At 50.2% G+C, this 25,562-nt stretch overlaps 1 long non-coding RNA gene across 2 annotated transcripts in view; it reads right to left on the bottom strand.

Annotated features, from left to right (window-relative positions):
* LOC141221832 (uncharacterized) overlaps positions 1–24,678 on the bottom strand; it is a 34,120-nt gene extending 9,442 nt beyond the window's left edge. Inside the window, exons 1-2 of one of the 2 annotated variants that reach the window (XR_012289759.1) lie at positions 23,353–24,678; positions 19,027–19,124 (exon numbers count right to left, since the gene is read on the bottom strand). This is a non-coding gene — a long non-coding RNA (uncharacterized lncRNA). The remainder of the gene's footprint in view (positions 1–19,026; positions 19,125–23,352) is intronic. The other variant, XR_012289760.1, reaches the window with a different exon arrangement.
* Between the last annotated feature and the right edge of the window lie 884 nt (positions 24,679–25,562).

The following is a 25,562-nucleotide window of genomic DNA, read 5'->3' as shown; positions in this document are numbered from 1 at the left end:
CTTCAATGCCTTAATCTTGCAGGAACTGCTGACACACTCCATCCACATGAGGTCTGGCATTGTCCTGCATTAGGAGGAACCAAAGGCTAACCACACCAGCATATGGTCTCACAAGGGGTCTGAGGATCTCATCTCGGTACCTAATGGCAGTCAGGCTACCTCTGGCGAGCATATGGAGGGCTGTGCGGCCCTCCAAAGAAATGCCACCCCACACCATTACTGACCCACTGCCAAACCAGTCATGCTGAAGGATGTTGCAGGCAGCAGTTCGCTCTCCATGGCGTCTCCAGACTCTGTCACGTCTGTCACATGTGCTCAGTGTGAACCTGCTTTCATCTGTGAAGAGCACATGGCGCCAGTGGCGACTTTGCCAATCCTGGTGTTCTGTGGCAAATGCCAAGTGTCCTGCACGGTTTTGGGCTGTGAGCACAATCCCTATCTGTGGACGTCGGGCCCTCATACCACCCTCATGGAGTCAGTTTCTAACCGTTTGTGCAAACACATGCACATTTGTGGCCTGCTGGAGGTCAATTTGCAGGGCTCTGGCAGTGCTCCTCCTGTTCCTCCTTGCACAAAGGCGGAGGTAGTGGTCTTGCTGCTGGGTTGTTGCCCTCCTACGGCCCCCTCCATGTCTCCTGGTGTACTATCCGGTCTCCTTTATTGAGGGTGTCTTGATAGAACATTTTTCAAGATGATTATGCATCCTGCCATAGAGCAAAAACTGTGAAAACATTCCTTGAAAGAAGACACATAAGGTCAATGTCATGTCCTGCAAATAGTCCGGATTTCAATCCAATTGAATATCTTTGGTGGAAGTTGAAGAAAATGGTTCATGACAAGGCTCCAACCTGCAAAGCTGATCTGGCAACAGCAATCCGAGAAAGTTGGAGCCAGATTGATGAAGAGTACTGTTTGTCACTCATTAAGTCCATGCCTCAGAGACTGCAAGCTGTTATTAAAGCCAGAGGTGGTGCAACAAAATACTAGTGATGTATTGGAGTGTTCTTTTGTGTGTTTGTTTTTCATGATTCCATAATTTTTTCCTCAGACTTGAGTGATTCCATAATTTTTTCCCTCTGCTTGGTCTGAAAAAAATTACCCTTACTGAGTACCACATTTTTAATCTTGATTCATTTTAGTGTTTCTTAACCCCTTTAAAGCCCATGACGTATTAATACGCGTCAGTGCCCTGGGCTTTAAGAGACTGACCCGTATTAGTACGTCATGGCGATCGCGCGCGCACACAGGCTGTGCGGGCGCGATTGCCGCCGGGTGTCAGCTGATTGTCACAGCTGACACCCGGTACTATGTGCAGGGTGCGGTCCCGCACCGCTCCCGGCACATTAACCCCTGCAATGCTGCGATCGAAGTCGATCGCAGCATTGCGGTGGCTAAGGGGAGGTGATCTGTATACTCACCTCCTCTTCCGGCCTCCAGCGCTGTCTGCCGCGGCTTCCCCGATGTTGCCATGACGACCCGATGTCGTCATGACAACATCCGGGTCACCAGACAGCAGGAAGATTTTTTGGTCATGCGCAGTACATGACCAAACTATCTTCTCACTGTGCAGCACTGGCAGCCTGCATAGCACAGGGATGGTGCTCCATCCCTATGCTATGCCGGCGATCAGAATAAAAAAAAGTGAAAGTCCCATAGTGGGACAAAGTAAACAAATAAAAAAACTGTCAGAAAGTGAAAAAAAAAATTGTAAAAATATAAAAAAAAAAATAATAATAATCCACCAAAAATAAAAATATAATGTACCCATCAATAAATATTATTATGAAAATAAAAAAAAACAATAAAAGTACACATATTTGGTATCGCCGCGTCCGAACGACCTGACCTATAAAATTGTCCTACTAGTTAACCCCTTCAGTGAACACGGTAAAAAAAAAAAATAAAGCATTGTTTTTTGCTTCATTTTTTATCATCATACCGCCAAACAAAAAATGGAATAACATGCGATCAAAAAGACGAATATAAATATAGATGGTACCGCTGAAAACATCATCTTGTCCTGCAAAAAATAAGCCGCCAAACAGCTCCATCATCCGAAAAATCAAAAAGTTATAGCTCTCAGAATAAAGCGATGCAAAAAAATATTTTTTTTCTATAAAATAGCTTTTATTGTGTAAAAACATAGAAAAACAATATAAATGTGGTACCGCTGTAAACGTACTGACCCGAAGAATAAAGCTAACTTATCAATTTTACCACACGCGGAGTAGAATAAAAAAAAATCAAAAAAAAAAACAATTCCTGAATTGTTGGTTTTGTTTATTCTGCCTCCCAAAAGCTGGAATAGAAAGCGATCAAAAAATGTCACGTGCCTGAAAATGACACCAATAAAAACGTCAACTCATCCTGCAAAAAACAAGCCATCACATGACTCTGTCGGCCAAAATATGGAAAAATTATAGCTCTCAAAATATGGCGATGCAAAAACTAGATTTTACAAAATATGTGTCTTTTAGTGTGTGACAGCTGTCAATCATAAAACCCCGATATGATTCTGGTATCTCTGTAATTGCACCGACCCAAAGAATAAGGTCGTCTAATCACTTATACCGCACTAGGAACGGCGTAAAAAATAAACACTAGGGCTGGGGTTGGGGTTAGGGTTGTGCTAATGTTGGGGTTAGGGTTGGTTTTTAAAAAAATAAATAAATAAGATGACGATATGGTTACTAGTGTTGAACGCAAGTGCTCGCTACTTGATACTTGAGTTTGCATCGTGTGTTCGGGTATGCATTGAGTATCGTGGGTGCTCGAGTCTCTGCCCCATATGCTTCGCGGCCAAAAAAACCTCGCGGGGGTTGCCTGCCATGCACAAGCGATCCCCGCATGTTTTTTTTGGAGTGTCTAATAACCGTGAAACATGCGGGCGGGGACTCGAGCATTTCACTTGAGCACTCGTGATACATGGTGCATACCTGAGTACCCGATGCAAACTCAAGTAGTAAGCACTTGCACTCAAGAGTAATGACAACTTATTCAATATGATGACCTAATGTCATCAAATTCTGTGTCATACCTCTGGGTTCAAAATGTTCACTATACCCCTTGATAAAATCCTTGAGGGGTGTAGTTTCCAAAATGAGGTCACTTGTGGGGGGGTTTCCACTATTTAGGCACATCAGGGGCTCTTCAAACGCGACATGGCGTCCGCTCTCGATTCCAGCCGATTTTGCGTTCAAAAAGTCACACAGTGCTCCTTCCCTTCTGAACTCTGCCGTGCTCCCAAACACTGTATTTTCCCGACATATGGGGTATTGGCGTACTCAGGAGAAATTGCAAAAAAGTTTTTGGGGTCCATTTTCTCCTGTTACCCTTGTGAAAATAAAAAAATTGGGGCTAAAACATCATTTTTGCGGAAAAAGTTAGATTTTTTTATTTTCACGGCTCCATGTTATAAACTTCTGTAAAGGATTTGGGGGTTCAAGGTGCTCACCACACATCTAGATAAGTTCCCTGAGGGGTCTAGTTTCCAAAATGGTGTCACTTGTGGGGGATTTCCACTGTTTAGGCACATCAGGGGCACATCCTCTAATTATTCAAGCAAATTTTCCAATCAAAATGTCAAATGGCGCTCCTTCCCTTCCGAACCCTGCCGCACGCCCAAACAGTGGTTTTCCCCCACATATGGGGAATCGGCTAACTCAGGAGAAATTGCACAACAAACTGCATAGTGCAATTTCTTCTGTTACCCTTGTGAAAATGCAAAAGTGGGGGCTGAAAAACATTTTTGTGGGAAAAATGTGAAAATTTTATTTTTACGGCTCAATGTTATAAACTTCTGTGAAGCACCTGGGGGTTCAAGGTGCTCATCACACATCTAGATAAGTTCCCTGAGGGGTCTAGTTTCCAAAATGGTGTCACTTGTGGGGGGTTTCCACTGTTTAGGCACATCAGGGGCTCCCCAAATGCAACATGGTGTCCGCTAATTATTCAAGCAAATTTTACATTCAAAAAGTCAAATGGCGCTCCTTCCCTTCCGAACCCTGCCGTGCACCCAAACAGTAGTTTTTCCCCACATATGGGGTATCTGCATGCCCAGGGGAAATTGCACAATAAATTTTGGGGTCCATTTTTTCCTGTTACCCCTGCGAAAATAAAAAAAATTGGGTCTAAAGTAACATTTTTGTGAAAAAAGTTAAATATTAATTTTTTTCTTCCACATTCCAAAAATTCCTGTGAAGCACCTGAAGGGTTAATAAAGTTTTTGAATGTGGTTTTGAGCACCTTGAGGGGTGCAGTTTTTATAATGTCACTTTTGGGTATTTTCTGTCATAAAGACCCCTCAATGTGACTTTAAATATGATGTGGTCCCTAAAAAAATGGTTTTGTAAATTTTGTTGGAAAAATGAGAAATCGCTGGTCAACTTTTAACCCTTATAGCTTCCCAATAAAAAAAAATGTTGGTTCTTAAATTGTGCTGATGTAAAGAAGATATGTAGTAAATGTTATTTATTAACTATTTTGTGTGACATATCTCTCTGATTTAAGGGCATAAAAATTCAAATTTTGAAAATTGCTACATTTTCAAAATTTTTGCCAAATTTCCGTTTTTTTCACAAATAAACGCAAGTGATATCGAAGAAATTTTACCACAATCATGAAGTACAATATGTCATGAAAAAACAATCTCAGAATCAGGGGGATCTGTTGAAGCGTTCCAGAGTAATTACCTCATAAAGTGACAGTGGTCAGAATTGTAAAAATTGGCCTGGTCATTAACGTGCAAACCACCTTGGGTAGTAAAGGGGTTAAAAATGATGGTAATCCTAATTGACCTAAAACGGGAAAGGTTTATTCTGATTTCATGTCAGATATTGAGTAAAACATGCAGATGTGTCTTTTTATATAGTGTATGGAAACTTTTGGTTTCAAATGTATATATCCAGGGGTGGGTTACGGATAGCCAGGCCCTGGGCACTTCAGACTGTGTGGACCCCCGAGGGGTCACGTGACGGGTCATCATATACCTGAAACAGATTATTTCTGAAAAAATAGCTGCTGAGTGAAACTATAACCCAAAAAAAATCAATTAACATAAAATTTACCTACAGTTAAAGGATTGTTGAAGCCATAGTATTGAACAGACCAATTGTAATATGTAACAAGTCTCTTTCCAATTGTCACAAGCTTTTCATATCGATAGTGCAGCACAAACACATAATACTGTAGAAAACATTTACACTATCACATTTCCATTACAATAGCAACATCAGTCATTATATCAATAATAAAGTGTCAAATGTATAATGTAAAATAAATCTATATATATTTCATAAAGCTGCCAGGACCATAAACTGTAGAAAGTGTCCTCTCACTAAGCCTAAGCTCAAGCTCAGCAGATAGTTTGGGGTTTGTTACTTGTTACATTTTATAGGTTAATTTGACCTTCACCCAAGGGGACTTAGTAGAGATTTGTCTCTGGAAGCGTTACCCTTTTCCCCTGTATGATGCTGACCAATCATAAACTGGAGGCAACATGGAGGGAAAAAGAAACCCCCCCCCAGATTAGGTAAGACCTGACCTTTCCTGTGTAATAGAAGACTCGTGTTTGAAGCACTACTCCAGGACCTTCGTTTAGTTGCACCATTCCAGCACTGAAATAAAAAACAAAACACTAGACCGTAGCTTTAACCAGGTCACAAAACTGTCACTAGCGGTGATTACTGTGCAGGGGAGGAGAGCGGAGGAGTGTGATTCCATGTACTGCTCTGTATCTATCCCAGGCTGTGTGGAATAATGTCCTAGGACCTGGGGTAAACGCTGAGCGCTGTATGTGACAGGTGCTGATCGGACACTGCAGCTCTCATCTCAGTCCTGTCCTGCTGCTGTGAGACTAGAGCTGTAGTGTGCGATCAGCATTTATCCCAGATACCAGGAAGTTATTCCCCAAAGCCTGGGACGGATGCAGAGCAGTATATGGAATCTCACATCTCTGCATAGTAATCACTGGAAGTGAGATTTTTTTAACTAGTTAGACTTGTATTATATCAGATACAGAGAAAGCCAGTTCTGATATTCTCTGGGGGTGTGCTCTTTATCCTCTGCATGACACCTCCTGCATATTATTGGACAATGTCATACAGGGGAAAAGTAAATGCCCCCTTAGTTGAAGGGGAAATTGGAGTAAAGTTTACAAGTAAATATCTCTGCAATGGAGATGAGAAATAAAAGAAACTATGTTTTATTCATATCTTCAGTCATTTGAATGTGAAGTAACTAGTTCCTCTTTAAAGGTAATCGTTTAATAATAAGAACCTGGCCCAAACCACATATATAGGCATGCAGGTCATTGAAACCTAAATCCAATGACACCTTTATATCTTTTATCTGCTGCTGCATACCCAAGAAATCAGTTTTGTAACTGGACTTGAAATATGATAACTAATGGGTGACTGGTCTGGTGGGCGTTGTTTTCCTTAGACTAATTGTTCCACAGTCCCCCTAATCATGTTATCATGCCCTGTGGGTTTAAGTGACATTATTTGCAAGAGCGGTGCCAATAACAGCTCTTTGTAATTTCAGCATCTCTGATATTGCACAATAAGCCAGGTGTGCACCTTGGCTTCATCGGAACACTGAGCATGCCGGGTCCTGTCATCATTGCCTGCAGTTAATACACTGTGCCCTGATAAAGTTGGGGTGCATACGCCTGTCTTACTGCGCAATGTCAAAGAGCCAGTGGTAACAACGCTCTTGTAAATAATGTGACTCATGATCACAGGGGTATAACGTGATTAGTGGGACAATTAGTCTGGGAAAACAACACCCCCACAACTAGTCCCCCACTACTTAGCAAATTGCAAGCCCTGTTATAAAACTGATTTTATGCATAGGCAGCAATTAATAAGCCCAAAAAAAGCATTGTAAGAAGGGTATAAAGGGATCAATAAATATGTGGTTACAGATTGGAGAACCTGACCGGTTAAAGTTAAAATTTCTTGGAAATTAACAGACATGAATGTTAGTGATGGGCGAGCACTAAAATGCTCGGGTGCTCGTTGCTCGGGTCGAGCACATTGGAATACTCGGGTGCTCAACCCGAGCAACGAGCCCAATGTAAGTCTATGGGAAACTTGAGCATTTTTTAGGCGGCTCCCCCCAGCGGTCTGCAGAGGGCCTAAAAATTGCCCAAATCGATGGGAACAGTGCTCAAATGGCATGGGAAAAGCATGGGGAAGACCCCTGGAAGCCTTTATGACTCCCAGGTCACTGCTGTCAACAATGTTGTCAGAGGTATTATGCCACTTTTACGGACTCACAATAAAACAAAAGCGAAACCAAAATGGATTTTCCTGGGAAATATGTTAAGGAACATCCTTTCCAGGGTAATGACTGTAGCGTCGGCGTCCCTGCATCCTGCTAGGCAGAGATGCCGTTCCTCTCACCTCCCTGCTCCGTCCTCGGCGTCCTCTTCCCGCTGGCAGCGCTCGCCGCTTCCCGGGCACTGTGCTTAGGGCGCGCGCGCTCCCTCTCTCTTAAAGGGGCCGCGCGCGCCGTCCTAAGGAGTCCCCGGCCAATTGCCGGTGGAGCTCCCATATATAAGGCACCTCCTCCAAAATGGAGGTGCCCGAGCAAAGTTGTTGCAAAGCCTTTCACCTCTGCTTCACCCCTCAGGTCCCGTTGCCAGTCTGCTTTCCAGCTCTGTCTACCTGCTTGCATTCCTGCGGTCCGACAGTCTGTCTACCTGCATCCGCCAGTCTGTCTATGGACCAGTCCGCCTGCGGATCAGGAAGCACCTGCCTGATACCTGCCTGAGATCACCTGCCAGCCAGCCGAGAGACTCTTACCCGCTCACCTGGGAGCGCTCACCTGCTACCTGCCAGCTAGCCTACCTGGAGGCTCTGCCGTTACTTGCAGTGACCACCTGCCAGCCAGCCGAGAGATTCTTACCTGCTCACCTGGGAGCGCTCACCTGCTACACGCCTGCTAGCCTACCTGGAGGCTCTGCCGTCACTTGCCGTGACCACCTGCCTGTCTAGAGACTCTTACCTTGCTGTCACTTGCCGTGACCACCTGCCTGTCTAGAGACTCTTACCCTGCTGTCACTTGCCGTGACCACCCGCCTGTCAAGAGACTGTTCCCGTTACTTGCCGTGACCTCCTGCCCTTCTACCCAGAGACTGTTCCTGTCACTTGCCGTGACTACCTGCCCGCCTACCCTGGGAGCCACCCGCTTCCTTACAAGGACTGTCCCTTTGTATAGTAGCTCAGAGGTTCCACCTCCCAGACCCATTACAGTTTGCTCGGGCCATGGAACCCGGTGGCACCCAAGCTCCCTCGCTCTCGGACCTATGTCATGAACTTTCCCGTCAGAGGTCCCAACAAGACTCCATCTTGGGCCACCTGTGTAGTGTTCACTCCCGCCTGGACACACTGACTGCCTCGTCGGGAGCTGCTTCCACTCGCACAACTACTACCCCGGCAGCGCCGCTGCCCATCAATACCATGGCATCCCTTCCCGGTCCCCGCCTTTCCGCCCCGCCTCGTTTTAGTGGATATCCCGGTCAGGCACGGGCCTTCATTAACCAGTGCACCCTGCACTTCGAACTTTTGGCACACCAGTTTTCCACCGACCGAGCCAAAGTGGCCTTCATCATGTCCCATCTCACTGGGGAGGCGCTGGCTTGGCTAAATCCTCTATGGGAGAGAGGAGACCCCCTGGTGTCCGACCTGCCAGCCTTTCTCTCGGCCTTCCGGAAAGTCTTCGACGAACCAGGACGAAAGACCTCATCCGCCTCATCTCTGCTGCGCCTCCGTCAAGGGAGTCTCACCGTGGGCCAATATGCCATACGGTTCCGTACCCTTGCTTCTGAGCTTGCCTGGGATAACGACGCCCTGGTGTCCATCTTCTGGGAAGGTCTATCCGGCCGGATTAAAGATGAACTTGCCGGTCTGGACATTCCTACCACTCTCGATGATTTAATAACACTTGCCACCCGGATTGACATCCAGTTCCAGGAGCGTACCAAAGAGGTCACCCGTGAGAGGAGGTTTCCTCGCCTTGCTCCTACCTTCCAGAATCCCGTCACTTCCTCTGTTACTCCCCAGGCGCACTCACCCGAGCCTATGCAGGTCGACCAGACCTAGATGGTCAATCCCGTCAAGAGTCACGCCGTGCCGAGGGGAGCTGCTTCTACTGTGGCAGTAAGGAGCACCGGATCCGTTCCTGCCCGGAGAGGTCGGGAAACGCCTGTGTCTAGGATCGCTCAGAGAGGTCGTCCTAGACAAGAATAAACCCTCTCCATCTCTGATGCTGTCGGTCTCTATCATCTGCGGGGAGAACCGTTACTTTGAACTAGCTCAACTTGATTCTGGAGCTGCTGGAAATCTTATTTCTCAGTCCCTGGTAGAGAAATACCGCATTCCCACCAAACCTCTGGCCGAACCCTTATCTGTCACCTCCGTGGATGGGGGTCTCTTACCGCATCCCATCCAACTTATCACCGAACCCATAACTCTGCAGGTGGGAATGCTGCACTCTGAGAGCATCTTCTTTCATGTTCTACCTGGTCTCTCTCATGCCCTTTTGCTTGGCCTACCTTGGCTCCAGAGACATGCACCCGTGCTTGATTGGCAGACCGGAGAAGTCCTTCGCTGGGGACAGGACTGCCATAAGACTTGTTTAGTTCCCGTTCGTCCTGCCTCTCCTTCTCCTCCCCCAGCCAATCTACCTGGCCTGCTGGTACCCTATTGGTCTTATGCTGAGGTCTTTAATAAAAAGGAATCAGAGACATTACCTCCTCATAGACCATACGATTGCCCTATCGACTTGGTACCTGGCGCTACTCCGCCCCGTGGGCGTATCTACCCTTTGTCCGCTGCTGAGACCCGGTCCATGTCTGAATATATCGAGGAGAACCTGGCCCGGGGATTTATCCGGAAATCTACTTCCCCGGCGGGAGCAGGCTTCTTCTTTGTTAAAAAGAAGGACGGCTCACTCCGTCCCTGCATAGACTATAGAGGCCTTAACCAGATCACGGTGAAGAATAAATACCCCCTTCCGCTCATTCCTGAATTATTTGACCGTCTGAGGGGTGCTAGAATCTTCACCAAGCTGGATCTCCATGGGGCCTATAACCTGGTTCGTATCCGTCAGGGGGATGAATGGAAGACTGCATTCAACACCCGGGACGGCTACTGTCTATGGACCAGTCCGCCTGCGGATCAGGAAGCACCTGCCTGATACCTGCCTGAGATCACCTGCCAGCCAGCCGAGAGACTCTTACCCGCTCACCTGGGAGCGCTCACCTGCTACCTGCCAGCTAGCCTACCTGGAGGCTGTGCCGTTACTTGCCGTGACCACCTGCCAGCCAGCCGAGAGACTCTTACCCACTCACCTGGGAGCGCTCACCTGCTACACGCCTGCTAGCCTACCTGGAGGCTCTGCCGTCACTTGCCGTGACCACCTGCCTGTCTAGAGACTCTTACCCTGCTGTCACTTGCCGTGACCACCTGCCTGTCTAGAGACTCTTACCCTGCTGTCACTTGCCGTGACCACCCGCCTGTCAAGAGACTGTTCCCGTTACTTGCCGTGACCTCCTGCCCTTCTACCCAGAGACTGTTCCTGTCACTTGCCGTGACTACCTGCCCGCCTTCCCTGGGAGCCACCCGCTTCCTTACAAGGACTGTCCCTTTGTATAGTAGCTCAGAGGTTCCACCTCCCAGACCCATTACAATGACTTGTATATAAGGCAAAATAAATAACCATAAACAAAAATACTCATCCACACCATAGGCTATGTTCACACGTAGCGTTTTTGATGCGTTTTTGCACTTTTGTATTGCTTTCAACCTTGACATATGCATTCACAAGTAAATGTCATTTTAACATTTTACAACATTATCTGGCCATGTGGGGTGTGAGACATGATCAGACACATCCTGTTTCATTTATGAAGGAGGGACTCTGAAAGTCACAAAGACTATTTTTATAGGGCCATCAGGCGGCCTTTACTATTCTTAAAGGGCCAGCAGTCGGCCCTCACTATTCTTTGAGAGCCATCAGCTGGCTATGCTTTGTTGTTCCCATTACTAAAGAGTGTGTCTCCTATACTGTTATTGCGTATGCAGTGAGTGGCAGAGCTGCCCAAAATTTGGACGCACCCCAATACCCCTTTGAAGCAAATTAGAGGAGGGCCTCCTGAAAACAATGTTCCCATTATTAGGAAGTGTGTCTCCCATACTGTTTACCTATGCAGTGAATGCAAGGGTTGTCAAAAATTTGGAGGCACTCCAATGCCCCTTGGAAGAGACGCGGAGGTCAGAGGGCCTCCTCAAAACAATGTTCCCATTATTAGGAAGTGGGTTTCCCATTGTGTTTCCCTATGCAGTGAATGCAAGGGCTGCCAAAAATTGGGAAGCACTCCAATGCCTCTTGGAAGAGACGCGGAGGAGGGCCTCATAAAAAAATGTTCCCATTAGAATGGAGCGGGTCTCCTATACTTGTAATGCCTATGCACTAAGTGTATGAGTGTATGGGCTGACAAACATTTACCCCTGGGGGGTATAAATGAACATACTGTATAAAAAATTTTTTTTACAGGCATCATAAACACCCTTTAAAAAAATTGGATGGTTGTTGCATCACGGACCACAGTCACCCTGGTGATATGTGGTGGAGGATGAGGAGAAGGAGGAGGACAAGAGCAAATAGCCAAAATCAGGAAGCGTATACCCATGTGTGGGTGTGAAAAGGTGCATGGGAATACACCTTCCAAAAAAAGACACTGGATTTGAGTTTATGTTACGCTGCTATCATTCAGTGATGTTGAGAAGTCTGGCCCAATCCAGCCCTTGTTCATTTTTATAAGAGTCGGCCTGTCAGCATTTTCAGTTGACAGGCGGATGCGCTTATCAGTTATAATTCCACCAGAGGCACTAAAAACCCGCTCTGATAAAACGCTAGCAGCAGGCAGGCCAGGACCTCCAAGGCGTAGAGAGCCAGTTCATTCCACGTGTCCAGCTTGGATACCCAATAATTATAAGGCACAGAGGAATCACGGAGGACGTTGGTACGGTCGGTAAGGTACTTCCTCAGCATCTTCCCAAACTTTGCACTCCTTCTGAGAGTAACCAGCGCCTCAGGGCCTGTGCGATAGGAGGGGGTTGAGAAAACTCTCCCAGAACTTTGACAGTGTTCCCCTGCCTCTGTTGGAGTTGTGTCTCTCTCGACTGTACTCCTTGATTGTCCAATGAACTGTGACCTCTGCCGCCAGCGTTTTCAGATGGGAAATTTTTTAATAGTTCCGCAACAAGGGCCTTCTGGTACTGCCCCATTTTTGTAGACCTGTCCGCCTCAGGAATAAGAGATATAAAGTTCTCCTTGTAGCATGGGTCTAGAAGTGTCACCAACCAGTAATGACTGTCACCCAAAATTTTGAGAACGCGAGGGTCATGGGAAAGGCAGCATAACATAAACTCAGCCATGCGTGCCAAATTGCTAACAGGTAAGACTTCCATGTCCTCACCAAGAGGACGACTGACCATGCTCTCCTCCTCCTCCTCCCTGTCATCAGGCCATCCACGCTGAACAGACGGTATGACAGTTGTACAGGTAGTACCGTCTATAGCGCATGAAACTAGCTCCTGTTCTTCCTCCTTCTCTTCCTCATTGTCACCCAATCGACGTTGGGACGAGATGAGGCTGGGCTGTGTGTAATCACCCTGTATGGTTCCTTGCTCCATCTTATCGTGCTTCGCCTGCAATGCATTCTCTTTGATTGTGAGCAGAGAGCGTTTCAGAAGACAGAGAAGTGGGATGGTGAAGCTAATTATGGCGTCATTGCGCTCACCATCTTGGTGGAGTCCTCAAAGTTTTGGAGGATGGTACAGATGTCTGACATCCATGTCCACTTCTGAGGTCTTATGCGTGGAGTCTGAACTGAATACCGACGGCCTTGTTGATGCAGGTAGTCAACAATTGCCCTCTTCTCCTCACAAATCCTTTCCAACATCTGCAGTGTAGAGTTCCAACGCGTTGGGACATCACACACCAATCAGTGAGCCGGAAGCTGCAAACGCTGCTGAAGCACGGCAAGGGCAGCGGAAGCTGTAGCCGACTTTCTAAAATAGGCACACAGGCGGCGTACTTTGACAAGCAAATCCGGCAGCTCTGGGTAGCTTTTGAGAAACCGCTGAAACACGAGGTTAAGCACATGGGCCAGGAATGGTACATGTGTGAGCTCGCCTAACCTCAGAGCCGCCACCAGGTTCCGGCCATTGTCACACACGACCATGCCTGGCTGTAGGTTCAGCGGTGTCAGCCACAGATCTGCCTGCTCTTTCAGAGCTGTCCACAACTCTTCAGCATTGTGTGGTTTGTCACATAAGCGTATTAGCTTCAGCACAGCCTGTTGCCGCTTGGCCGAGGCAGTGCTTCCAGCTTGTGACTGATGTGGTCATTTCGGAGATGGAGGCTGAAGAGTAGGAGGAGGCTGAGGAGGATGAGGTGCAGGAGCTGTAGACTATGGGGGCAACCCTGATTGACCTAGGGTCCACAATCCTCGGTGTCGGGAGGATGTGTTCAGTCCCAAGGTCTGGCTGGGTCCTGGCTTCCACTATGTTAACCCAGTGTGCCATCAGCGACATGTACTGTCCCTGCCCAGAAGCACTTTTCCACGTGTCCGTGATTAGGTGGACTTTCCTTGTATCTGCATTGTTGAGGGCACTGCTAATGTTGTGGAACACGTGCTTGTGGAGACGGCACACCGGGAAAAATAGTGGCGGCTGGGGACCGAGTACCGAGGGACGGCCACTGCAATCAGGTTGCAGAAAGCTTCCGTCTCCATGAGCCTAAAAGGCAACATTTCGAGCGCAAGCAGTTGTGAAATGTGGGAATTTAGTAGTGTGGCCTGTGGGGCGTCGGCTGCATATTTGCGCTTACATTCCAAGGACTGGGGTATGGACAACAGAACGCTGCGCTGGGACAAGGACATGCTTGCTGATGGTGCTAGTTGAGAGTGTGCAACGACAGGTGCAGGGCAGGAGGCATCTTCGCATGGCATGCGCCATGGGCAGGGGATTGGCTTGCACGCACAACAGCAGAAGAAGCAGTGGTGTCACCCGCAGACACTGTTGCTGGACCCTGGGATTCGGTCCACAATGTCGGGTGCTTTGCTGCCATGTGCCCGATCATGCTGGTGGTGGTCAGGCTGGTAGTTTTGCTACCCCTGCTGATGCTGGCCAGGCAGGTGGTGCAAACGGCCTTTTTGGGGTTATCCGCAGAGTATTTAAAAAACAACCAGACTCGGGAAGATTTAACAGCTGTACTGGCAACTTCAGTCGTGTTGGTGTTGCTCGCCTTCTGTCTGTGGTTACCATACTGCTTCTTCCTGCCTGTTGGGGTGCTCTGCCTCTCTCCTCCTGTGTGCTGCTGTCCTTGCTCTGCATGTCCTCCTGCCAGGTTAGGTCAGTTACTATATCATTCACCACCTTGTCTTCCACTTCCGCACCCTGGTCTTCCTTCTGACTTTCTGGCAATTGTGCCTCATCATCGTCCACCTCTTGCGACACTTTCCCACCGTCACCTTCGTATGACCGTGGCTGCTCAAATATTTGGGCATCGCTACATGCGATCTCCTCTTGCCCCGCTTAAAGTTGACCAGGCGAGACGTCCGAATCTATAAATGGAAAAGTGAACATCTCTTCGGCGTGTCCAAGTGTGGGATCAGTTGTCTCTGGGCACTCGGCATGGTGGGAGGAAGGAGGTTCAGGGTGAGGAATATGCGGTCCAGACTCACAGCTACTGAGACTTGACCATGTAGAAGACAGGGTGGTGGTGGTGGCTAAGTGACGGAAGCATTATCTGCTATCCAACCAATAGCCTTTTCACACTGCTCTGTGTTCAATAGTGGTGTATTGCGGTCCCCTATTAATTGGGACAAGAAGGTCGAGCGAGAAGGTGTGGGTGTTTGTTGTGGCACAATTTCACGTTGCCCACGGCCTCAGCATGCACCATCACTTCCAGTTCCCCGTCCCTTGACACGTGCCTTGCCCATTTTAAATGGAGGACAATATCTTCCACGCTCACTACAAATGGCTGAATTTGGAGCAAACTTATATGTGATCCGTGTGACGGACAAACCACAGTTTTAAATTGCTGGCCTGTAGGTAACTATTTTTAACAGCATCGACCTCGTGTCAATAAGTTCACTGACACACTGCAACAAAATTTCAATGGAGGCCAGAAATGTCAGTATATTCAGCGCAATTATATGTGATCCGTGTGACGGACAAACCACAGTTTTAAATAGCTGGATTTTTAGCGTTTTAATATGGAAAGGACCTGGCTGTATTCTGCAGTGCCAACAAGCAAATGACGCAGATAGACGGTGTTCTCTGGATTGCTTTTTAAGAAAATAATCAGGATTAAGATAAAAAATAAATTATTCCTGGCCCCTGATACAAATATCTGTAAAAGTACCAGCAGACAGAACTGGAACTCTTATTATAAAAAGTACAAAAACACAGATACACAACACAAATACAGACACTGTACAAGAACAACTAAAACCCCAGCAAAATATAGTCCCAGAACCCCAGCGAGTCCAAGACTCTCCAGAGTCCAGCAAACAACTCGCACTCAAAAATGTCCTTACGTTTCCAAGGACCCCCCCCGGCAAGGGAATACCTTATATATTCCTTACTTTACCCCAACATTCGCTCACATTCACACCTAATCCCCTAATAGGAAAAACTAAAAAAGCCTCACCCTTTTTTTTTTTTTTAATTATTTTTATTTTATTTTAATTTTTTATTTTTTTTTTCCCCCCACCACCATTTTTTTTAACACCCAAGGTCCCACGAAAGTCTGTGGCCTTACCACAACAAGGTCCCACTAAAGTTTGTGGCCATTTCACACACTAAAAGGTCCTTTTGCCTTTTCGGGCATCCCGCAGGAAGTCCAATTTTTGCACACCTAAAAACCACCACAACCCCTCCCCCCTAAAGCCCCCCGCCCAACCTAAACGAACCCCCCCACACACATCATAATACACATACCACTTAAAAACATACAATAAACGATATGCAACATAACAGTACAATACACAACATAACAATATCTCTAGACAACATAACAAAACAATATATCTAGACAACATAATCTTATAACCAAAATCAGACCCAAGTTTGGTGCTTGCAAGCCCCATACTCCGGTTTCCAATATCTCAAAACAAAAAACTACACGTGAGGGTAACAGCCCACCACCGGGAACTGGAGACTACAGAGGCTCTCACCCCAATATACCACACAGCACCCTATCCCTCTCTAATAAAGAAAAAGAAAAAACTGTCCCTACCACCCTACCAATCTTTCCCTACCTGTCCCTACCTGTCCCTCACTACCAACCTAATACTAACTACCTGTCCCTAAAGACTGTCCCTATCTGTCCCTCCCTGTCCCTACAAATAAAGATAAAAAGACTAAACTCACCCTATCACAAGCACACAGAACCTAACTCTCCCTAGGGCACATTAAATGAGAACCCCCTCCATAGAAGGGAGGCCCTCCCTGCACCCAGCCTCTCATACTCCAGCGAGCGCACTTTTGCCAGGTCACCCAGGATGTTCCTAATCACCTCTTCCCGGGGGAGGACTTTCTGCTGGGTGGACACTAAACACCGTGCGTTCCACGTGTAGAACCTAGTCACTAAACTAACTAAGAAAACAGTGCCCCGATCTCGGCCACCAAGGGACCTGAATGCCCCATAGGCCCACTCCGCATAGGAAAGGCCTGCCAGCCTAGGCCAGCCAATGGAAGCACCCACCCTACTGTAGACCTCTGTATTAAAGGGACACTGAAGCAGGAAGTGCTCCATGCTTTCAAGCATGCCGCCACACTCCTCGCGGGGACAATCCCGGTCATCAGAGTTCTTGTACTTCAGGTTGCCCCTCACATTCCCATGGAAGCAGCGCCAAGACAAGTCCCAAAACTTCAAGGGGATCCGCTTAGAGTTTAATAACCCGAGCCCCACCTCCAGATCCCGGCTTGGGCAATCCTTGAGGGCCAGGGGCTTCTGGAAGTGGGTCAACAGAACCTTATTGTCAAGTAACCTCCTTGACAAGGTCCTGACCTCCTACACTCCCAGACCCCACAGGCGGATCACCTTCACAACGAGGGTAGCATAACCCGGAAGATGCCCATGAGGCGTTCGAAGGTCCTTCACCCGCCCTCCTGTCTCCCATTCCTGGAAGAAAGGCCGAAACCACCCCCTACAGGAGAATACCCACGGAGGAGCCCTCTCTAACAAGAGGTTGGCGATGTTTGCCTTAAGAAAGGTGTTTACTAGAAACACCACTGGGTTGACCATACCCAACCCTCCTAGTCTCCTCGTGCGGTACGTGACCTCCCTCTTGATTAGGTTCAGCCTATTCCCCCATAATAGTTGGAAGAACAGGCTGTAGACCCGTGTCCAAAGAGGTTCTGGCAAGATGCAGACGCTGCCCAGGTATATTAATAAAGGGAGCAAATACCCCTTGGCCAGGTTAACCCTTTCCCTCAGGGTCAAGGACCAACTCTTCCACTGATCCACCTTCTGGGCGCCAATCTTAAGTCTGCCCTCCCAGTTTTGCTGGGGATAGCCTGAGGCCCTGGAAGGGTGTCCGGGAGATCAAAACTTGGATCTCCCCCTCCCAGCCAGAGACTCTCACACTTGTCCCGGTTGATCATGGACCCAGATGCCACCGAGTAGCGCTCAACCTCAGACATGACCCAGTCTGCCTCCTCTCTCGAGGACACAAAGAGGGAAACGTCGTCGGCGTACGCCACTACCCTCAAGGTGGCCTCTGGCTCCGCCCGGTCCATCCCGACTCCCACCAACGGTCCGCATTCCACTCTCCTTAGAAAGGGGTTGATCGCGAACACATATAACAGTGGGCTCAGTGGACAGCCCTGGCGGACACCAGACTTCACCTCAAAAGGGTGTCCGACCCAACCGTTCACAAGCAGAAAAGTCTCTGCCCCATTGTATAACACTCTCAACCAATCAACAAACCTCCCGGGCAGACCGTACCTCAGAAGGACGGACCAGAGGTACTCATGATTAACCCGGTCAAAGGCCTTCGCCTGGTCTAAGGACAGCAAGTACCCCCTTCCAGTGACCTGCCCTGCTCAGCTCCACTGCCTCTCGGACACCGAGCACAGCACTAAAAGTACTGCGGCCTGGAACAGAGCAGTGCTGGGCCCCCGAAAGGAGCCGGGGCGCAAACTTCACCAACCGATTAAAAAGCACCTTTGCCAGAACCTTTCGGTCCGTATTGAGAAGCACTATGGGACGCCAAATCTCAATACGGGACAAGTCTTTACCCTTCGACAGAATAATCAGGGCGGACTTCCTCATTGAACCGGGCAGAATGTCCGAGGAGAGACATTCATTAAAAACCTCAGTCATGAGGGGGACCAAAGAGTCCCTAAAAGTCCTGTAAAACTCGGATGTTAAGCCATCTGGACCGGGCGATTTTTTGGGCCAGAGCCCATCAATGGCCCGTCTCACTTCCTCTTCCCTGATTGCTTCTGCCAAAACATGAAGAGAGGGGTCATCCCCTGGCTCAGGGATGGTTTCAGCCAGGAAAGCAGACATCTCATCTCGATCTGGATCCCTCCTTCCCAAGAGGTGCGAGTAGAAGGATCTGACCACCTCCAGGATCCCTGATTTGGATCTGTTCAGGGAACCCGTACTGTCGATCAGTCCTGTTACCATCTTGCAACTCACTGACATCCTGCAGTTCCTGTAGGGGTCGGGCGAGCGGTACCTCCCGAAATCCCTCTCAAAAACTATGGATGTGTGCCTATCATACTGGCACCCCTTGAGCAAGGCCTTCACCCAGGAGATTTCCTCACGGTCCCCTCCAGTCGAGACAAGCTGCTCGAGTTTCCTCCCCAGCTCCCGATACAGGCGGTACCTGTTCAGGCCTCTGAGGCTCGAGAGCTGACGGAAGAACCCCGCAACCCTTCTTTTGAAGATCTCCCACCACTCAGACTTACTGCTACAGAGACCCAAGAGAGGTACCTGGCTCTGAAGAAATTCCTCAAAGGATTGTCTTACATCCGCCTCTTCCAACAGGGACGAATTCAGCTTCCATAGGCCTCTCCCTATCCGGGGAGTCTCTGTAACATTCAAGGAAAAGAAAATGAAACAGTGATCGGAGAATTCCACCTTAACAGCAGACACTGCAGAAGAGACGGCTTCTTCCTTTAAAAAAAACCTATCTATCCTAGACCTACAACTACCCCTATGAAAGGTGAAACCCCCGTGACCTGGGGTGTGCCGGATGTGGACATCCACCAGGCGAGCTTCGCTTGCTATGCTATTAAGAGTATTACTATCAAAAGCCAGCCTTCGGTGTCTGGGGCCTCCCCTATCACGGGATCTAGTTATAGTATTAAAGTTCCCACTGAAGACCACCTGCCGGCTCGTAAAAAGATAGGGCTTGATCTTCAGGAAGAGACATTTACGGTCCCACTTTGACTGTGGACCATAGATGTTAATGAGCCGGAGCTCCTGTCCCCTCATGAAGACGTCAAGGACCAAGCACCTCCCCATTTCTACCTCGATCACCCATCTGCATTCCACCGAAGCGGCCTTAAAAAGGACCGCTACCCCGCTATACGGCTCGGCCGCAAGAGACCAGTATGAGGGCCCGCACCTCCACTCCCTCCTTGCTTTGTAAATGGCCCCCATGTCCGCTAGTCTGGTCTCCTGCAAAAATAAAATGGCAAGCTCAACTTGGTTGAAAAAATCAAAGGCCATAAATCTGGCCGCATCTGACTTTATACTGGCGACATTAATCAACGCCAGAGTCAACGGGGTAGGTTCCGCCATCATGGGTGATTGAGTTAGACGGCCTTCTTTTTGACCGTACCTCCCGATTTTTTTCTCTCACCTTCAGAGGAGGAGCCAGACTCTCCCCTCCTCTTCAGTGATACAGAGGTGTCCATAGTAGTTGACACCTCCTTCCCAGTACTGGGTTCCTCACCTCTGGACCCCGGGAAAGTCCGCCCCCCCCCCAGAGGAAAGTGAGCCCCCCGGGAGGACGGACCCCGCCGCTCCCTGAAGGCACCTCAGATGCTACAGCCGGTCCCTCACCCCCGACCTCCGACACAGCAGAGTCATCGAGGGCATGGAACCGGTTGGAGAGGGGGATCAGAGGGGAGCCGGTGAGCCCTTCCGTAGGCACCTTAGTGGCCGGAGGGGGGCTTTAGATGTTTTTGCCCCTTTTCGGTTCCTCCTCCTCCGACTCTTACTGGTCTTACTGTCACCTGATTTTTTAGGCTGCTCCATCACCTCCTCGTCCAGACTTTCATACTGGGAGGAGTCATCTGAAGCAGCCATCTCCTCCCTCTCCATCCTCCTGATCTCCTCGTTCACCGCCTCCTCCCCCAGGGCCTCAGGGGCTCCAGCTGCTGCTTCTGGGGTGGGGACAGACATCACACCAGTCGCCTGAGGCTTATCCTGCCCCCTACCCCCACGGCGCCTCACCTGTTGCCACTGGTGGGCAGATGAACTGGCCTCGCCTTCCGTGAGGGCCCCTCAGCTCCTCTCCCCCACCTCCAGCAGAGGATGCACCACCGGGGACCCCCCCCACAGCTCTACCTCGCCTGACCAGAGATGGTGTTAGAAACGGAGCGGGGGCAGCGGTTATACGGGTGACCTAGGTTACCACACACGTGACACCTAATGTCACCACAGGCCGCGGCAATATGACCTACCCCGCCACACAAGGCACATTTCTGCACCTTGCAGCCCGCGCTGAAGTGGTGGGGATCACCGCACCTGTGGCAGACCTTCGGTTGCCCCTGGTAGAAGATCAGGATCCTGTCCCTCCCCAGAAATGCTGAGGAGGGGATGTGGGTGACAGAACCGCCTGAGACCTTGAACCTCATCATGAAGGTCCAGCACCCTGACCAAATACCAAACTCGTCCCTGTTTTTCTTTGGGACGTCCGTGACCTCCCCATAGCGAGAAAGCCACGTCACAATGTCAATACCAGAGAGTGACTCGTTATTGGTTAGAACGGTCACTCTCTTTACTCCGTTTTGGCGAGACACCGCCTGCACGGCAAAGTCTCGCCAGCCGGGCTCCCCCTTCACCAGTTCAAAATTCGACCAGAAAAGCTCAAGGCCCTCTGGCAGAACAAAACTGATGTCGAAGATGGGGGTACCAAAAGGATGGATCAGGGCAAAGATGTCAGTCGCCCTGAAGTTCATCTTCAGGAGGAGCTCCATGACCCTCGCTCTTGGCGGGCACGCTTCACTGCCCCTCCACTGAAGACGGACCACATTCTTCCTGGCCACCCCCTGCCCGGCTGTCGGAAGGGACCACACTGTCTCCCCCTCCCTTTTATCTTGGAAGGTGGCCAAGCCATGTCTATCCAGCCAAAAGGCCAGGTGCACCTCTCTTCCCTCTACCTGGATCGTCCGTTCTCCCTTCTTGAGGGCCTCCAGGAAACGGCGTCTCAAGTCACCATCCCTGAGGTCCAGAGGTGAGGAAGCCCCCCAAGATGACCCCGAGGCCCCGGCTACTACCCCCGCAAAACTCCGGGGACCAGCAGCCAGGGGGGCAGATGGACCAGCCCTGTCCCCACTCCCCCCACTACCAACAGACATACCCACACTCGCATCCTCAACCACAGCCACATCCGTACCCACAGTCACCCCACTCATCCCACTCCCATTCACATGCACACTGGGGTCACAGTTTTTTGTTTTCTGCACACACTTTTTGCCAGCAGTTTTTTCCCCGGCATTACTACTGCTGCCACCTGCTGGCAGCACCTTTCCTGCCAGGGGGTTTTGGGAGGCAGGTGCTGCTGACACTTTTGCCGGCGCCCCTGCCCCAAATAAGCCCACGGGCACAGTGGACACCGACAGGCAGGCACCCCCTCTGCTGTCTGCCACAGCCGTGGCACTACTGCTCCCAGTAGCAGCTGCCAGCGCTAAGCCCCGCCCCTTTTCAGGTGGAGCCACGTCCACCTGGGGGTGGGTTTTACATGTGAGGCCACGCCCCCCGCACCAGGCAGCACAGTGGGGGCCCCAGAGGCCACTCCCACCGGTGCCGTGGGTGACAGGGAGGCCACGCCCCCCGCACCAGGCAGCACGGTGGGGGCCCCAGAGGCCACTCCCACCGGTGCCATGGATGATAGGGCGGCCACGCCCCCCGCCCCAGGCAGCACAGTGGGGGCCCCAGAGGCCATTCCCACCGGCGCCGTGGACGGCCGGGAGGCCTCGCCCCCCACACCAGGCAGCACGGTGGGGACCCCAGAGGCCACTCCCACCGGCGCCGTGGACGGCCGGGAGGCCTCGCCCCCCTTAGCTGGCTGCGCCGGGACCCCCGAAGCCGACCCGGAACCGGGTCTACTCACAGGGACCCCTGGACCAGCTCTCGGGCATAGCACCCCCTACCGTCACAGCCACAAAAAGCCTGGCCACCCCAGCTCCGGCCCCAGGCTAGGCCACTCCCCTTCGGCACCCACCGGCGGTGGAGCCCCCCGCGCTGACCCATTACTGGGCCCCTGCGCAGGGGGCCCTGACCTCGCCGCGGATTTTGCCAGGGGAGCAAGCCCCACCTTACCCTTATGAGCCGGCTCTGCCGGAGCCGCAGGCCCCGAGCCCTTTACCTTACCAGGTGTCTGGGTCCCTAAAAGTGATCCAGATTTAACGGATCTGTGTGTGAGGGACCCAGACACCCCAGCACACGCCGCCGGAGATGCGGCCCCGGCTGTCGGTGCGCCGCCGGCAGCGCAGGAGGCAGCGGCAGATGTACACGCCACCCCCCACATGCCAGCAGGCGCACCAGGTGCCAGGCCAGATCCTCCTCTTACAGGGGATCCAGCCCGAGCCCCACCACTGATGACACCCACAGTCGGGCCGCCCTCCGAGCCATGCTCCGTATCAGACACCTCTGATCCACTGCCTCCATTACCACAAACAGAGGCAGCGTGCCATGGCCTATATTCTCCGCTGTGGACCCACAACAGAGTCCAAGCCGGGGTGGGTGGCGGGTGCCGCACAATGGGACAGGGGGGCCCCAGAGAGGGGGACATACACAAGCTTGTGTGCAACAGATATTTTTCTCCTCTTTTTTTTTTGCTTTTCTCTTCATCCCCCTCCCAGGTGCCTCATCCTCGCAGATCTCATCCCCGAATGTAAGCTGACCAAAACGTACCGGGGACTCGATCTGCTGGATCTGCTGCATGATAAGGCAGCCCCCCTCACTACTACTCCCATCCTCCTCATCCTCCCCCTCGCTCCCGCTGCCCTCCTAAGGTCTAGAATCAGACGGGAGAGCCATCTGCTCAGGGGCTATCCCGCTATGCGATGCCTGGAGATCACTTACCAGGCCATCAGGCGGTGGGTAGGGCGCAACCTCCTCCACGCATACCTCTTCCTCCTCCACCGCCTGGCCGGGGCCCTGCGACCCCTCCAGAGCCCCACCGGTCATGGCTCTGAACCGGTCATCGTTCACAAGCTTCTCCCGAAAGGGTCCACTGCCCGCCAAGATGGTACTTCTGCGGTCCTCCAGCTCTTGCATGGCCCGTTTGATTTTCCGGACCGCGGCAGATAGCTCAGGCTTCTTGCTGCCAGAGGCCCTCTCGGACCTCTCCTGAGCTACCCTCAACTCCCCCCAGAGGGAACTTAGCTTTTTTGAGGTGTCCTCATACTCGCAGAGGTGCGCATGGATACGGGAGGCATATGTGACGATTGCCTCTCTCGCCACCTTGGTACCCCAATCAAGGGGCACTGCTGCAGCACCTCTGCTGGCACTCGACCTACCTCCGGAGGGAGGAGCCGACGCGGTCGTAGCCTCGGGGGTCCTCCGGGTCCTCATGCCGGATCCCTTGCTGCCTCGGCCTGATGTTGCAGCCTTAGCCGGGTTGGTGTTCCTCCCACCCCCCGCTGGCTTAGACTGGGAGGTGGGAGCCAGGGGCTCAGCCCCGGAGGCCAGTCCCACTATGAGCCTTGTTTCCCGGGAAGGGGGCAGACAAAAAGTCCCAGATGGAAAAAAAAATTACCTCCCTTCCCAGGAGCTCTCTCCACACACAGCACACTCAGCACACAGCACACTGCAGGCTCCGCCTCCTCTCCTTCCTGTCAGAAGCTGCAGCAGACAGAACTGGAACTCTTTTTATTATAAAAGTAGAAAACAAGCCATAAATACACATTACAAAGAACAAAAATGCGAAAACCCCAACAAATCACAAACCAAAAGAAACCCCAACAAGTCCAAAATTCTAATGTCCAGTATACATAAAGCAAAAATGTCCAGCATAAAACATAAAATGTCCATACTCTCCCAAAATACTTATTCCCCCCAGCAAGGGAAGCTTAACCTTTTTTTTTTTAAATAAACAGAATATCCCCTTCCAACATTCACTCACATTCATACCAATACATTTATACCTAACCCCCAAAGAAAACAACAAACTGGCCCACTGCCAAAAATAAAGAAATAGGCCACCTGGCCGAAAACCTAATACACAGCAAACCATTTTTTTTTTTTTTTTTTCACCCACCACCATTTTCTAAAACACCCAAGGTCCCACGAAAGTCTGTGGCCTTATCACAGCAAGGTCACCACGAAAGTTTGTGGCTACACACTTTTTTTGTTTTCAGAACGGGTCCTTTTTCCCGCATCCCGTAGGACGTCCATTTTCCCCAAACCCCTCCCCCCCTTAAGCCCCCCACCCAACCTACACTGAACACCCCCCACACGCAAATTACACATACATATATATATATATATATACATACACTACACAACATAACCATAGCAAACACAACATAACAATAGCACAATATAAATAACAAACCATAACCATGAACCAAAAGTCAGACCCAAGTTCAGCGCTTGCAAGCCCTATATTCTGGTTTCCAATACCGTAAAACAAAAAACTACAATGTGAGGGGAGCAGCCCACCACCAGGAAACTGGAGACTACCGAGGCTCTCACCCTAATCTAACACACAAACACCCTGTCCCTCCCTATTAAAGAAAAAGAAAAACCTGTCCCTACCGCCCTACCAATCTTTCCCTACCTGTCCCTCTCTGACCCTCACTACCAGCCTAATGCTAACTACCTATCCCTGAAGACTGTCCCTGTCTGTCCCTCCACATCTATCTGACCCTACAAATAAATATAAAATATAGAAAGGGACTAAACTAACCCTATCACAGACACACATACCCTAAATCTCCCTAGGGTACATTAAATGAGAACCCCCTCCATAGAAGGGAAGCCCACCCTGCACCCAGCCTCTCATACTCCAGCGAGCGCACTTTTGCCAGGTCACCCAGGATGTTCCTAATCACCTCTTCCCGGGGGAGGACTTTCTGCTGGGTGGACACTAAACACCGTGCGTTCCACGTGTAAAACCTAGTCACTAAGCTAACTAAGAAAACTGTGCCCCGATCTCAGCCACCAAGGGACTCGAATGCCCCATAGGCCCACTCTGCATAGGAAAGGCCTGCCAGCCTGGGCCAGCCAATGGAAGCACCCACCCTCTTGTAGACCTCTGTATTAAAGGGACACTGAAGCAGGAAGTGCTC

This window comes from Phyllobates terribilis, unplaced genomic scaffold, assembly GCF_046119375.1.
Source record: "Phyllobates terribilis strain yellow unplaced genomic scaffold, ASM4611937v1 Scaffold_335__1_contigs__length_2066515, whole genome shotgun sequence".
Taxonomy (NCBI): domain Eukaryota; kingdom Metazoa; phylum Chordata; class Amphibia; order Anura; family Dendrobatidae; genus Phyllobates; species Phyllobates terribilis.
This window is presented reverse-complemented; position numbering and strand designations above follow the sequence as displayed.